A 15152-nucleotide genomic window follows, 5' to 3' on the forward strand; every position below is an offset into this window, starting at 1 on the left:
GTGTGGGTTTGTTATATATGGCCTTCATTATGTTGAGGTAGGTTCCCTCTATGCCCACTTTCTAGAGACTTTTTATCATAAATACGTGTTGAGTTTTATCAAAAGATTTTTCTGCTTCTATTGAGATGATCATATGGTTTTTATTATTCAATTTGTTAATGTGGTGTATCACACTGATTGATTTGAAAATATTGAAAAATCTTTGCATCCTGGGATAAATCCAATTTGATCATAGGTATGATCCTTTTAATGTATTGCTGGATTCGGTTTGCTAGTGTTCCGTTGAGGATTTTTTGTGTTTATGTTCATCAGTGATATTGGCCTGTAATTTTCTTTTTTTGTGGTACCGTTGTCTGGTTTTGGTATCAGGATGATGGTGGCCTCAGAGAAAGAAAGATATTATATGATATCACTTATATATAGAATCTATAGAAAATGAGATACAAATGAATTTATCTACAAAACAGAAATAGACCACAGACATAGAAAACAAATTTACGGTTACCAAAGGGGAAAGGGTGGGGGGGATAAATTAGGAGGGTGGGATTAACATATACACACTATTATATATAAAACAGATAACCAGCAAGGACCTACTGTATAGCACAGGAAACTATACTCAGTATTTTATAGTAACCTATAAGGGAAAAGAATCTGAAAGAGAATATATATAATATATAACTGAATCACTGTGCTGTATACCTGAAAGTAACACAACATTGTAAATCAACTATACTTCAATACAATTTTTTTAAAAAGATCTAAGGTAGAATGAAAAAAAAAAGTCAGCAAGTGGTAAACTGACTATACAAATGTTCATTACTGTAATACAAACCAGAAAGATGGTGAAAAGAAAGGGAAAGTTAAATTTCCTGAACATCTATTATGTACTTTCATGTTGTTTAACTTAGTCTTCATGTCAATCTTGCAAGTTTTACAATATTATCCCCATTTTTAAAATGAGGAAACTATAGCTTAGAGCTGTACTTAAGTTTCCCAAGATCAGATGATGGTAAGTGGTTCACGAGATTTAGCTGAAGGTTTCAAAGACTCTCATGTGGGTGTTCTTTTCATCAGGTCACACTAACCAACATGAGGAGTGCCACGCCTGGCTTTTAGGCACGTGTGTATGAATTAGAGAAAGGGGCCTCTTCTGGGTGGTCACAGCCCTGAAAGTGTAAATCTTGGTCAGCACAGGGGGCCTTGTTGGGAGGAAAAAGACGTGCCTTCCTCTAGGTGGAGGTGACCGTGCACAAGGGCAGAGGTTCTGCAAGCAGAGCATGGGCTGTTATCAGCCTCACTTTCCTCTCAGCTGCAGAACCATGAAGTGTAACCTTCAACATGGAAAGGATTCCTCTAACAACCTCAGACGACTCGGCATCAGCTTACACAGCAAAGTGAAACAGCATCTGTCCAGGTGTCACTTTGTGGAAAGTGATGATGTAGCTGAACTCAAAGTTGTATTCACCACACTTTGGAGGAGAGTAGTTGGAATTGTTTCTCTAATCATCATTTTAGGTGAAGCCTCTTTTGAAAACCCAACAGGAAGAAGTGATGTGCAGGAAAGAGCTCTGTCATTTCTGGACTCTGTGACCTTAGCGATTCGGGAATCATTTGATTATTCGTCACTGATCACAGACCTTCAAGTTAGCGTCGGCTCTCAGACCAATTAGGACTGCAGAGAATTACCCAGGTGTAAATGCGCTATTGAGGAACCTGTCTCACTGCCAACAACCATGACACTGCAGAAGTGCCCTTGCTTAATTTTTAGGAAGTGCAGCAAAATGGAGGGGCATGTTAGGCAAACCAAAAAAAAAAAAAAAAAAAAAATGCAGCTCTGCATTGAGATGTATTTCTTCGGTCCTTTTTTTGACATCGGTCAAATATGCAAAGGAGAACTTGAAGACTGAAAACTACTGCAGCAGGTCATTTGAGAGATTTCTAGTGTCTGGAGTTAAAAAACTCACATGAAACAAACTCTTTGGCTTGCAGGATGCAGTTGGGTTTTGATTGCACCTGGCTGCAGACCTCTCATTACTGAAGGGCGTTTTCCTTCACTTAACAGAAACCCATGGTGGATAATAGGTTCCTGGCTGCTGGGTGGGGTGTGCACCCTCCATTCCCCATTCGACCTTCAGATCTCTACCTCGAGGACCTTCGTGCTCTGAGAGTGCTTCCAGACAAGGCACCCTGTTAACAATTCCTTAGACTATCTTTATACCTCATTGAAAAAAATGAGAATTGATGCTATTTTGAACAAACATCTGAGATAGAGCTAAACATCTGTCTGATTAGCTACAACTCTACTGTAAATATTCAGGAGGGACTTTGTTTTCAGGTATTCTGTTATCATGTCATGTGGAAAGTGTCCAACCTATTCTTCTAAAGGGTGAAGATCATTCCCAATCTCTAGAATCTTTGCCTGTCCACTAGCATAGTTATTACCATCATGCTTTCACTGAACTTTTCTAAAAAAATGAAAAATCATTTCATGTTTTTTACTGTTACAGTTATTGGTGGATTTGTTAACCAAACTAGGTGATTTGGAGAGTGCTGGTTTTGAGGGGCAAATTACGTGTTTCTTTTTATTTTTATTTATTTATTATTTATTTATATTTTTTGAAGTTTTGAATTTTATTTTATTTATTTTTTTATACAGCAGGTTCTTATTAGTCATCAATTTTATACACATCAGTGTATACATGTCAATCCCAATCTCCAAATTAATCACACCCCCACCCCCACCCCCTGCGGCTTTCCCCCTTGGTGTCCACACTTTTGTTCTCTACATCTGTGTCTCAATTTCTGCCCTGCAAACTGGTTCATCTGTACCATTTTTCTAGGTTCCACATATATGCGTTAATATATGATATTTGTTTTTCTCTTTCTGACTTACTTCACTCTGTATGACAGTCTCTAGGTCCATCCACATCTCTACAAATAACCCAATTTCATTCCTTTTTATGGTTGAGTAATATTCCATTGTATATATGTACCACATCTTCTTTATGCATTCGTCTGTCGATGGGCATTTAGGTTGCTTCCATATCCTGACTATTGTAAATAGTGCTGCAGTGAACACTGGGGTGCATGTGTCTTTTTGAATTATGGATTTCTCTGGGTATATGCCCAGTAGTGGGATTGCTGGGTCATGTGATAATTCTATTTTTAGTTTTTTAAGGAAACACCATACTGTTCTCCATAGTGGCTGTATCAATTTACATTCCCACCAACAGTGCAAGAGGGTTCCCTTTTCTCCACACCCTCTCCAGCATTTGTTCTTTATAGATTTTGTGATGATGCCCATTCTAACTGGTGTGAGGTGATACCTCATTGTAGTTCTGATTTGCATTTCTCTAATAATTAGTGATGTTGAGCAGCTTTTCATATGCTTCTTGGCCATCTGCATGTCTTTGGAGAAATGTCTACTTAGGTCTTCTGCCCATGTTTGGATTGGGTTGTTTGTTTTTTATATGTTGAGCTGCATGAACTGTCTATATATTTTGGAGATTAATCCTTTGTCCATTGATTCATTTGCAAATATTTTCTCCCATTCTGAGGGTTGTCTTTTCATCTTGTTTGTAGTTTCCTTTGCTGTGCAAAAGCTTTGAAGTTTCATTAGGTCCCATTTGTTTATTTTTGTTTTTATTTCCATTACTCTAGTATGTGGATCAAAAAAGATCTTGCTGTGATTTATGTCAAAGAGTGTTCTGCCTATGTTTTCCTCTAAGAGTTTTATAGTGTCACATCTTACATTTAGGTCTCTAATTCATTTTGAGTTCATTTTTGTGTATGGTGTTAGGGAGTGTTCTAATTTCATTCTTTTACATGTAGCTGTTCAGTTTTCCCAGCACAATTTATTGAAGAGAGTGTCTTTTCTCCATTGTATATCCTTGCCTCCTTTGTCATAGATTAGTTGACCATAGGTGTGTGGGTTTATCTCTGGGCTTTCTATCCTGTTCCATTGATCTATATTTCTGTTTTTGTGCCAGTACCATATTGTCTTGATTACTGTGGCTTTGTAGTATAGTCTGAAGTCAGAGAGTCTGATTCCTCCAGCTCGTTTTTTTTCCCCCTCAAGACCGCTTTTGGTATTCAGGGTCTTTTGTGTCTCCATACAAATTTTAAGAATGTTTGTTCTAGTTCTGTAAAAAATGCCATTGGTAATTTGATAGGGATTATATTGAATCTGTAGATTGCTTTGGGTAGTAGAGTCATTTTCACAATATTGATTCTTCCAATCCAAGAACATGGTATATCTCTCCATCTGTTGGTATCATCTTTAATTTCTTTCATCAGTGTCTTATGGTTTTCTGCATATAGGTCTTTCGTCTCCCTAGCTAGGTTTATTGCTAGGTATTTTATTCTTTTTGTTGCAATGGTAAATGGGAGTGTTTCCTTAATTTCTCTTTCAGATTTCTCATCATTAGTGTATAGGAATGCAAGAGATTTCTGTGCATTAATTTTGTATCCTGCAACTTTACCAAATTCATTGATGAGCTCTAGTAGTTTTCTGGTGGCATCTTTAGGATTCTCTATGTATAGTACCATGTCATCTGCAAACAGTGACAGTTTTACTTCTTCTTTTCTAATTTGTATTCCTTTTATTTCTTTTTCTTCTCTGATTACCATGGCTAGGACTTCCAAAACAATGTTGAATAATAGTGGTGAGAGTGGACATCCTTGTCTTGTTCCTGATGTTAGAGGAAATGCTTTCAGTTATTCACCATTGAGAATGATGTTTGCTGTGGGTTTGTCCTATATGGCCTTTATTATGTTGAGGTAGGTTCCCTCTATGCCCATTTTCTGGAGAGTTGTCATCATAAATGGGTGTTGAATTTTGTCAAAAGCTTTTTTTGCATCTATTGAGATGATCATATGGTTTTTATTCTTCAGTTTGTTAATATGGTGTATCACATTGATTGATTTGCGTATATTGAAGAATCCTTGCATCCCTGGGATAAATCCCACTTGATCACGGTGTATGATCCTTTTAATGTGTTGTTGGATTCTGTTTGCTAGTATTTTGTTGAGAATTTTTGCATCTATATTCATGAGTGATATTGGTCTGTAATTTTCTTTTTTTGTAGTACCTTTGTCTGGTTTTGGTATCAGGGTGATGGTGGACTCATAGAATGAGTTTGGGAGTGTTCCTCTGCAATTTTTTGGAAGAGTTTGAGAAGGATAGATGTTAGCACTTCTCTAAATGTTTGATAGAATTCACCTGTGAAGCCATCTGGTCCTTGACTTTTGTTTGTTGGAAGATTTTAATGACATTTTCAATTTCATTACTTGTGATTGGTCTGTTCATATTTTCTATTTCTTCCTGGTTCAGTCTTGGAAGTTTATACCTTTCTAAGAATTTGTCTGTTTCTTCCAGGTTGTCCATTTTATTGGCGTAGAGTTGTTTGTAGTAGTCTCTTAGGATGCTTTGTATTTCTGCAGTGTCTGTTGTAACTTCTCCTTTTTCATTTCTAATTTTATTGATGTGAGTCCTCTCCCTCTTTTTCTTGATGAGTCTGGCTAATGGTTTATCAATTTTGTTTATCTTCTCAAAGAACAAGCTTTTAGTTTTATTGATCTTTGCTGTTGTTTTCTTTGTTCCTATTTCATTTATTTCTGCTCTGATATTTATGATTTCTTTCCTTCTGTTAACTTTGGGTTTTGTTTGTTCTTCTTTTTCTAGTTCCTTTAGGTGTAAGGTTAGATTGTTTATTTGAGATGTTTGTTGTTTCTTGAGGTAGGATTGTATTGTTATAAACTTCCCTCTTAGAACTGTTTTTGCTGCCTCCCATAGGTTTTGTATCATCGTGTTTTCATTGTCATTTGTCTCTAGATATTTTTTGATTTCCTCTTTGATTTCTTTAGTGATCTCTTGGTTATTTAGTAGTGTATTGTTTAGCCTCCATGTGTTTGTTTTTTACATTTTTTCCCTGTAATTGATTTCTAATATTATTGCATTGTGGTCAGAAAAGATGTTTGATATGATTTCAATATTCTTAAATTTACTGAGGCTTGATTTGTGACCCAGGATATGATCCATCCTGGAGAATGTTCCATGTGCACTTGAGAAGAAAGTGTAATCTGCTGTTTTTGGATGGAATGTCCCATAAATATCAATTAAATCTCTGGTCTATTGTGTCATTTAAAGCTTGTGTTTCCTTATTAATTTTCTGTTTGGATGATCTGTCCATTAGTGTTAGAGCGGTGTTAAAGTCCCCCACTGTTTTTGTGTTACTGTCGATTCCCTCTTTTAGAACTGTTAGCAGTTGCCTTATGTATTGAGGTGCTCCTATGTTGGGTGCATATATATTTATAATTGTTATATCTTCTTCTGGGATTGATCCCTTCATCATTATGTAGTGTTCTTCCTTGTCTCTTGTAACATTCTTTATTTTAAAGGCTATTTTATCTCATATGAGTATTGCTACTCCTGCTTTCTTTTGATTTTCATTCGCATGGAATATCTTTTTCCATCCCCTCACTTTCAGTCTTTATGTGTCCCTAGGTCTGAAGTGGGTCTCATGTAGACAGCATATATATGGGTCTTGTTTTTGTCTCTGTTCAGCCAGTCTGTGTCTTTTGGTTGGGGCATTTAATCCATTTACATTCAAGGTTATTATCGATATGTCTGTTCCTATTACCATTTTCTTAATTGTTTTGGGTTTGTTTTTGTGGGTCTTTTCCTTCTCTTGTGTTTCCCACTTAGAAAAGTTTCTTTATCATTTGTTGTAAAGCTGGTTTTGCATTGCTGAATTCTCTTAGCTTTTGTTTGTCTGAAAAGCTTTTGGCTTCTCCATCGAATCTGAATGAGATCCTTGCTGGGTAGAGTAATCTTGGTTGTAGGTTTTTCTCTTTCATCACTCTAAGTATATCCTGCCACCCCCTTCTGGTGTGCAGAGTTTCCACTGAAAAATCAGCTGATAACCTTATGGGGATTCCTTTGTATGTTATTTTTTGTTTTTCCCTTGCTCCTTTTAACATTTTTTCTTTGAATTTAATTTTTGTTAGCTTGATTAATATGTGTTTTGGTGTGTTTTTCCTAGGGTTTATCCTCTATGGGGCTCTCTGTGCTTCCTGGAGTTGGGTGACTATTTCCTTTCCCATGTTAGGGAAGTTGTCCACTATAACCTCTTCAAATATTTTCTCAGACCCTTTCTTTTTCTCTTCTTCTTCTGGGACCCCTATAATTCGAATGTTGGTGCATTTAGTGTTGTCCTAGAGGTCTCTGAGATTGTCTTCAATTATTTTCATTCTTTTTTCTTTATTCTGCTCCTCAGCACTTATTTCCACCATTTTGTCTTCCAGCTCACTCATTCGTTCTTCTGCCTCTGTTATTCTGTTATTGATTCCTTCTAGTGTATTTTTCATTCCAGTTATTGTGTTGTTCATCTCTGTTTGTTTGTTCTTTAGTTCTTCTAGATCTTTGTTAAACATTTCTTGTATTTTCTCAGTCCGTGCTTCCATTCTATTTCCGAGATTCTGCTACATCTTTACTATCATTACTCAGAATTCTTTTTCAGGTAGATTGCCTATTTCCTCTTCGTTTATTTGGTCTTATAGGTTTTTACCTTGCTCTTTCATCTGTGCCACATATTTTTGCCCTCTCATTTTTTTTTTTTTTTTGAGTGGTATTGTGTTCCTGTTTTACTGGTTGTTTGACCTAAGGTGGGGTTCGTAGGCTACTGGGTAGAGCTGTCTCTTGGTGCTGAGATGAGGAACTCTGTGAGACCTCACTCTGTTGAATATTCCCTGGGGTCTGAGGTTCTCTGTTAGTCCAGTGGTTTGGACTCAGAGCTCCCACTGCAGGAACTTCTTCCTGACCCAGGCTCCCAAATCAAGGTCCCACAAGCCACGTGTGGTGGCAAAAAAAAAAAAGAGAGAGAACAATAACAAAGTAAAAGATAAAATTAGACTTGGAAACTAACAGATATGTTAGAAAGAATGTAAAAATAAAAATATAAATGAGTCAACAACCAGAAGGTACATCAGTACCACAATAGTAAAAAAGAGGAGGAGAGAAAAGAAGAAAAAAACAAATAAGTTGGGGGGAGGGCCTTGGCTGTGGAGAGCATGGCATAAGTAAGGGCGAGGTTTGGGCAGTGGGCAGGGCCAATGCTCAGGACCCATAGTGCTGGAAAAGGCCCTGGGGCCTATGGGGGGTGGGGCTTAGGCTCAAGGAACAGAAGGGGCCCAGAAGTGCCCCCACCCCTAATGTCAGAGGGCAGGAGACCTCACCTGGGAGACCAGCAGGCTTCCTGGGCTTGAGTGGGTGGGGCAAATGCCCTCCTCTCCTCTCCCACTCCTCCCCAAGGGTCCCTCCTGCCTGCCTCTCCTGTTGTCCCCTCGGCCTCCTTCCTGTGTCCTCAAGGACCCATGTGGCCTAGAGGGGGGTTTAGAGGGGGAGGAACTGGCTTGGGAGATCAGCAGGCTCCCCGGCCGAGTGAGCGGGGCCATCGCCCTCGGTTTATCCCGCTCTTCCCAGAGGGCCCCTCCCTCCTGCCTCTCCTGATCTCCCCAGACTCAGGGGCGCCAATCTTGTCTGGCCTCCACTTCTCCTCCCCCACTTGGTCCCCCTACGTCCTAATGGTTTGCTCTGGGATTCCTCCCATCTCCTTGGGGGTCAGAGTTCCCCACCAGTGACTGGCAGGCGCCCTAGTTGTGGGGAGACGCTAACTCCGTGTCTTCCCACACCACCACTTGACTCCGCCCCCGTGGCTGCATACTTTTATCTGTAGCAATGCTTTTTGTTTGAGGTCTACTTTTTCTGATATTGGTATGGGTATACCAACTCTCTTTCAGTTTAGTTTCATATCTTTTTACTTTCAGTCTTACTGGGGCATATACTTTGGTTATGTGTCTTATCAACAGAATACAACCAGCTCAAACAATCCGTCTGACAGTTTTGCTAATTAGAACATTAAATTCATTTACATTTATTGTAATTACTGATATGTTGAATATTTTTTCTAGCAATTTATTTTGAAGACTGCTTGTCTCATTTATGTTTCTTTTTCTCCCTCTTCTTTATTTCTTCTGGATTGATTATTTTTCTTCTCATTCCTTTTTTTTTCCTCTCTACACTATTGGTGTAAACGTTATTCACTATATTTCTTTTCATTTAGTTGCTATCATATAAATTTCACTATGATTACTTTTCAAAGGCTAAAGTAACTCAATATTTCTACCTTCTCCCAAATAATATAAAGACCATTCCACACTTTACCTCCCATCACCTGCCTCCCTCATTACCTCTTGTGACTTCTATGCTATTGCTGCCATAAATATTAGTGCCATTTCTTTTTTCTTAACCACACAAGCCATTATTATTTTTGTTTTATACAGTCTGGGTCTCTTTAGATTATCCCATATATTCATTTCTGCCTTTGTCCATCATTCCTTCTTGAATCTCAGAATTTTCATCTGGGATCACTTTACTTCTGCCTGAAGTACTTCTTTTGGGATTTTACTGTTGTCTGGTGTCACTGTTGCTGTTGGGTTTCATCTCTTGCTCTTTCAGTGGTAAACTGTCTCTATTCTTCTTCTGTTTATAAGATTTATTATCTTTGGTGTTTTCAATTAAATCTTGATAAGTCTAGGTATGGTTTTCTTGTTATTTATTCTGCTTAGGATTTGTTGATCTTCTTGAGTCTGTGGTTTGATCACTTCATCCATTCTTAAAAAGTATAACCATATATTTTTTAGTACATTCTCTCTCTTTTCCTCTGGAACTCGAATTAGATATATATTACACCATCTGAATCTATCCTCAATGTTTCTTATCTTTCCAACTTTCCATGTCTCTGTCTTTATGTCCAATATTCTGAAATTTTTTTCTCTGTCTTCTAGCTCATTCTATTTTCAGCTATGTCTAAGTTATCCATTAGTTATCCATTGCTGTGTAACCAATTACTCTAAGACTTAGCAGTATAAAATAACAAGTCATTATCTCTCAGAATTTCTGAGAATCAGGAGTCCAGGAACGGTTTAGGTGTGTGGTTTGGCTCAAGGTCTCTCATGAAATTGTATTCAACCTGCAAGCTAGTGATGCAGTCATGTGAGCGTGCGGGAGGACCTACTTCCAGGCTTGCTTATGGGGCTGTTGGCAGGAGGCTTCCTCATTTTTTGGCAGGGTGGCTTCTTCTAGAGTGATGAGATGATGATGATGCTGAGGATGATAGTGATGTGTGAGACACACACACACACACACAGAAAATAGGAGCCACAGCATTTAAAAAAAAACAACAAAGGAACTCTGGTTTATTTTCCTTATGAGCTATTATAACCCACAGAGAACACACAGTCATGAATGCTTGGCCAGCACAGTGTTTTGTGATACAAATTGTGTCATCTATCTTAGCAGGAGTGTTTACTCCTCCGAGTTCTGGGGTGCTACTGAGGTGTCCTTAGCTCCACTATTACTGGCCTTGACCAAGATTCTTTCCTGAGGCCTCTCTGCAAGGGAACTGTGTGCTGGTGGCCTTGAGTGCTGCACATCTGGCACAGCATCTTTTAAAACCTAAACTCAGAAGTGCATACCATCTCTTGCACCATATTCTGTTGGTCACAGAAACCAACTCTGGTACATTGTAGGAATGTACCATACAAGGGTGTGACTACCAGGAAGGATTATTTAGGGCCATTTCAAAGGCTGGCTACCACAGCACTGAAACCTATTCACTGGGTTATTAATGGGAATGATTATATTTTTCATTTCTGGATATCTGGTTTTTTTTAATATGCTTACTTTTTCTCTCTTCATATTTTTAATCTCTTCCTTTAAAAATACATCAAATATATTAATTTCATATTTTATGTCTGATAACTCCAGTATCTGAAGATTTTTCTGGTCTGAATTTTCTGACTATTGTTCTTCTATATGTCACTCAAGGTGTCTTGCCCAAGTCTGTATTTTGTTTGTTTGGTTGGTTTTTTTATGCAACATTATTTTTCCTAGAACTTAATAAGTAGGAATTCTTTGAGAACATATATGGGGCATGCTCTTTCAGAGAAAATTTACATTTGATTCTGTCAGATGCCAGAGGGCACTTTTAGCCCAGAACTACTTTAAACTAAGTTATTGGTTTTGTTTAGTTTTTTAATGTCACTCAGGTAATGTAAATTGAGGCAAAACTTCATGAGGATTAGTTTATGTTTGTAAATTCTGAGGGAAATCTCCCTCTCAATCAGTATCAAATTTGAGATAAACAATTATCCTTGCATTCACTTGACTAGGTTTATTTTTGGTTTGCCTTTATACTAAGGTCAAATGCATTTGGAATTGCAACTTCATGCAGAGGAGTCTTCTATTAGACTGCCCACCTTGGGTGGGGACATGACCTCATTGGCCTCTGTGCCCTTCATTGGTGTAAAACTAAAGCTCAAGTTTGCTTGCAGCAAACGTGCTCAGAGCTCTACTTCTCTGCCTGATTTCCTAATCTTGCCTAGTTTTTGGCCTCTGAGCATAACTTGCTAACATATCGGTGCGTTTTTAGAACCATATTCTTAATAGCATATTTTATTCAGTATTTTAATTACTTTCAGTTGGAACGGTTGGCCATTGTGTCTCTTCCCCCATGTTGCTGGAAGTAAGTTTTCTCCTCTTCATTACTTTCCAAGTTCTGTTGGATTTCATTATATATAGCCCAGAATTGGGATATCCTGATAGCCTGCATGATGTCTTTTGACTGTTTTTGGAAGATTATATTCCAGAACAATATGCAAAGAATAGTTGCTGACTTTCTGGTATTCTCAGTAGATATTCAAAAAGGATGTCCAAATTTTCTGGGATTTAGTAAGATTTCTACAGCAGAATTTGATGGCCTTGGAGAAATTTAATTTCTTTATTTTAGTAAGTATATTCTGAACTTTTGAAATGTTTAGAATATACAGTGATCTGAATAGGAATCCAAAGTATCATTCTTTCCAAACACAGAAGGATGGGCTAATGATAATGCAGAACCTTTTAAAACTATGATTTCTCATTTATTCTTGATATTGTATTTTCTCTTTCCTGGTTCCATCTTTCACATTAAATATCTAATTTTAAATTCTATTGTCTAATTGATTTAATGGTTAAGAAAATGTTCCTGATATTCAGCATAAATTTTCTTCCTAATTTATTCCCATTACTCCTGGTTAAATCTTGAATAACTAGGATTGATGAGGTGCTGAGGACTAATTAATTGATCTCTAAAGCATCGTGGTATTTTCCAATTCCACAGTGAATTCTCTTAGTTTTAGAAACACTTTTAACAGTAAACTTCATTGTAAGGCTGTTTGTTTGTATGTTTGTTGTTATTTATGTATTTTTAACAGACAAGTTAAGTTCAATATTTTCCCCAAAGACATCACATGAAGGCATAAAGTAATAAAAAGCTTAATTTTTACTTAGAGAGATATTCACTTGCTCTTCTGTAGTAGAGTTTATCATATTTGTGGAAAAGCCTTTCCAATCTCAGTGACCCTCAAGGAACCACATTCTTTTTCTCTTAATATTAATTTTTTAATTTAATTTAATTTTTTTATACAGCAGGTTCTTATTAGTTATCTATTTTATGCGTATTAGTGTATATATGTCAATCCCAGTCTCCCAATATATCCCCCCCCCAACTTTCCCCCCTTGGTGTCCATATGTTTGTTCTCTACATGTGTCTCTATTTCTGCCTTGCAAACTAGTTCATCTGTACCATTTTTCTAGGTTCCATAAATATGCATTAATATACAATATTTGTTTTTCTCTTTCTGACTTACTTCACTCTGTATGACAGTCTCTAGGTCCATCCACATCTCTACAAATGACCCAATTTCGTTTCTTTTTATGGCTGAGTAACATTCCATTGTATGTATGTACCACATCTTCTTTATCCATTCATTTGTCGATGGGCATTTAGGTTGTTTCCATGTCCTGGCTATTGTAAACAGTGCTGCAATGAACATTGGGGTGCATGTGTCTTTTTGAATTATGGTTTTCTCTGGGTATATGCCCAGTAGTGAGATTGCTGGGTCATATGGTAATTCTATTTTTAGTTGTTTAAGGAACCTCCATACTGTTCTCCATAGTGGCTGTATCAATTTACTTTCCTACCAACAGTGCAAGAGTCAAGGAACCACATTCTTGATGATACCTTATAGGTGCCCTTTGAACATTAAATGACTCTCACTGAACATGCTGTTTGCTCCTGTGTCCTAAACTTATTCTGTTTCTTCTTACTCTGAACTCTTCTTACATTCTGCATTGTACCCTTAAGTATAGCCCTGTGTGGTTTTCTTTGGTGAGTTTTCCATCCCCAAGGTGATTGAAGCTCCTTGAAGGAGAATATTGTGACATCTTCCATTTTCTAAGGACTGTGCTGGAAAATGCAATAATAAGTTCTTAGTTAGGGACAAAGTGTGGCCTTAATAATCAGAATAGTGATAGTAACTTAGATGTTAAAATCAGGAAAGACTCCTTAAAGGAAGTGGGGTGTGACCTGAATCTAGATGGTTGAATAGGATTTAGGCAAGTGGGGAAGTGAAGACAGGCTTTTTCAACAAAGGGCGCTGACTGTGGAAATTCACTGAGGCAGGGGCTGTTTGGGAAATTGCTGGTGGTGGAGCAAGGGGTATGTGGGTGAGGCAGGTGAGGTCAGGTCTCAGAGCACCTGTGTGCCATAACTGATTTGATCCTGAATGAGATGGGTGTGTTCATAATAGGGGACTTCATAAGTATTTGTTGTCGATGATGATAATGATTTTTTATATTTTTGTTCAAAAGGAGTGGTCTCAATGGAAGAAAAACCACTGCATCTTTTATTTACCACACGTATGTGGTTTGTAAGCTGCTGCAAGATTCCACATCAAAACACTGCTTTACTTTTCCCTTTTCAGATATTTTTAATGTCCTATTTATGAGAGAAATTCTTGTGGGAATTCCACTCCCCCTCCTCCCCGCACCAGCCCTGCCCACCCCCCATCCAACATGTCTTGGGGAAGAAAAGAAGAAAAAAAGAAAAACAATGGGGATTTGACAGTTCTGGTGTGTCCAATTCTTAGATAATTAGCTGACCTGGAGGGCTGTTAGATATTTCTTTTCTCATCTGTTTGACAGACAGGTGAGGCATATCACTGGATATAAGGAAAAAGCATGAAAAGGATAGACTTTAGTTTTATAATTTGAATACTATTAGCAGTAGAATGGAAATGGGATATATTTTTATTGATTTGTCAATTAAAAAAAAATTTCTTTATTAGCCTTTAGAAAAATGCCTTTCTTTTTCTTTTTTTAAAATATGGCATGGTATTGAAGTCTGTCTTTTTAGTAGTCTTCTAGAATTTTAAGCTTCTATTTTCATTCTGATGAGATCTGGAAAATGTAGCCTTGTAAGTGCCTTATCTTGGTATTGTATTAAAACATGACTGTGGCATTTATAAAATTACCTTAGCACAGTGCCCAAAGGATCCTTCTGTTGTTCGCCTTTTCCTGCTAATGAGCAGTGTGTGGAAAGCAAGCAGGGTCAAGTTTATTCAACCATGTTTTTGTATATAGGTTTTGTTGGCCAATGTGGGATTCATCTTGATACACTCAGACTTTATTGGTTGGCAACTATATTAATAAAGGAAAATAATTTTTTTTCCCTTCAGGGAGCTCTGTTAGAATCACTGTGAATTCTTTTACAGGCTGTTAATTTAGTTTTGGATGAGAGAGTCACAGATGTTCAACACCTTTTTTCCCTTCAGCTCTTCCTGACTGCTCACTCAGGTATGTTGGGGAGAAAAGAAAGAAGGCATTCAAGGAGTGAGAAGCTGGAAGGTGAGAGATGGGGGAGGTGGAAGAGAGGGGAGTGGAGATGGGAGGAAGGAGAGGGAAGGGAAAAGAGGGGAAAATGAAAATAATGGGAGGAGAAGGGGGAAGAGACAATGAAAAAAGAGATTCTCTTTTCCATATTTCAGCATTTCTATTTACACGACACATATGCATGGCGTAGTGCCTTGGGAGCATGGAGGAATAAAGGGAGACTTACTGGGTACTAGGCAAGAAAATTCACATGTACTCATGGCCTCTGAAACAGTTTGAGACAGCAGCTGTAAAGAAAAGTAATAGGACTAAAATACATTGGACACGTGGTTGTAACTTTCATTTGTATGAAGGCAAAATGCATTCATGATTTATG

The 15152-nt window shown here is 37.7% G+C and overlaps 1 long non-coding RNA gene across 3 annotated transcripts in view; it reads left to right on the forward strand.

The window, feature by feature from the left end:
- LOC132367784 (uncharacterized) overlaps nucleotides 1–15152 on the forward strand; it is a 1019157-nt gene that overhangs the window by 48576 nt on the left and 955429 nt on the right. The window lies entirely within an intron of this gene.

This window comes from Balaenoptera ricei, chromosome 6 (assembly GCF_028023285.1).
Source record: "Balaenoptera ricei isolate mBalRic1 chromosome 6, mBalRic1.hap2, whole genome shotgun sequence".
Classification (NCBI taxonomy): Eukaryota; Metazoa; Chordata; class Mammalia; order Artiodactyla; family Balaenopteridae; genus Balaenoptera; species Balaenoptera ricei.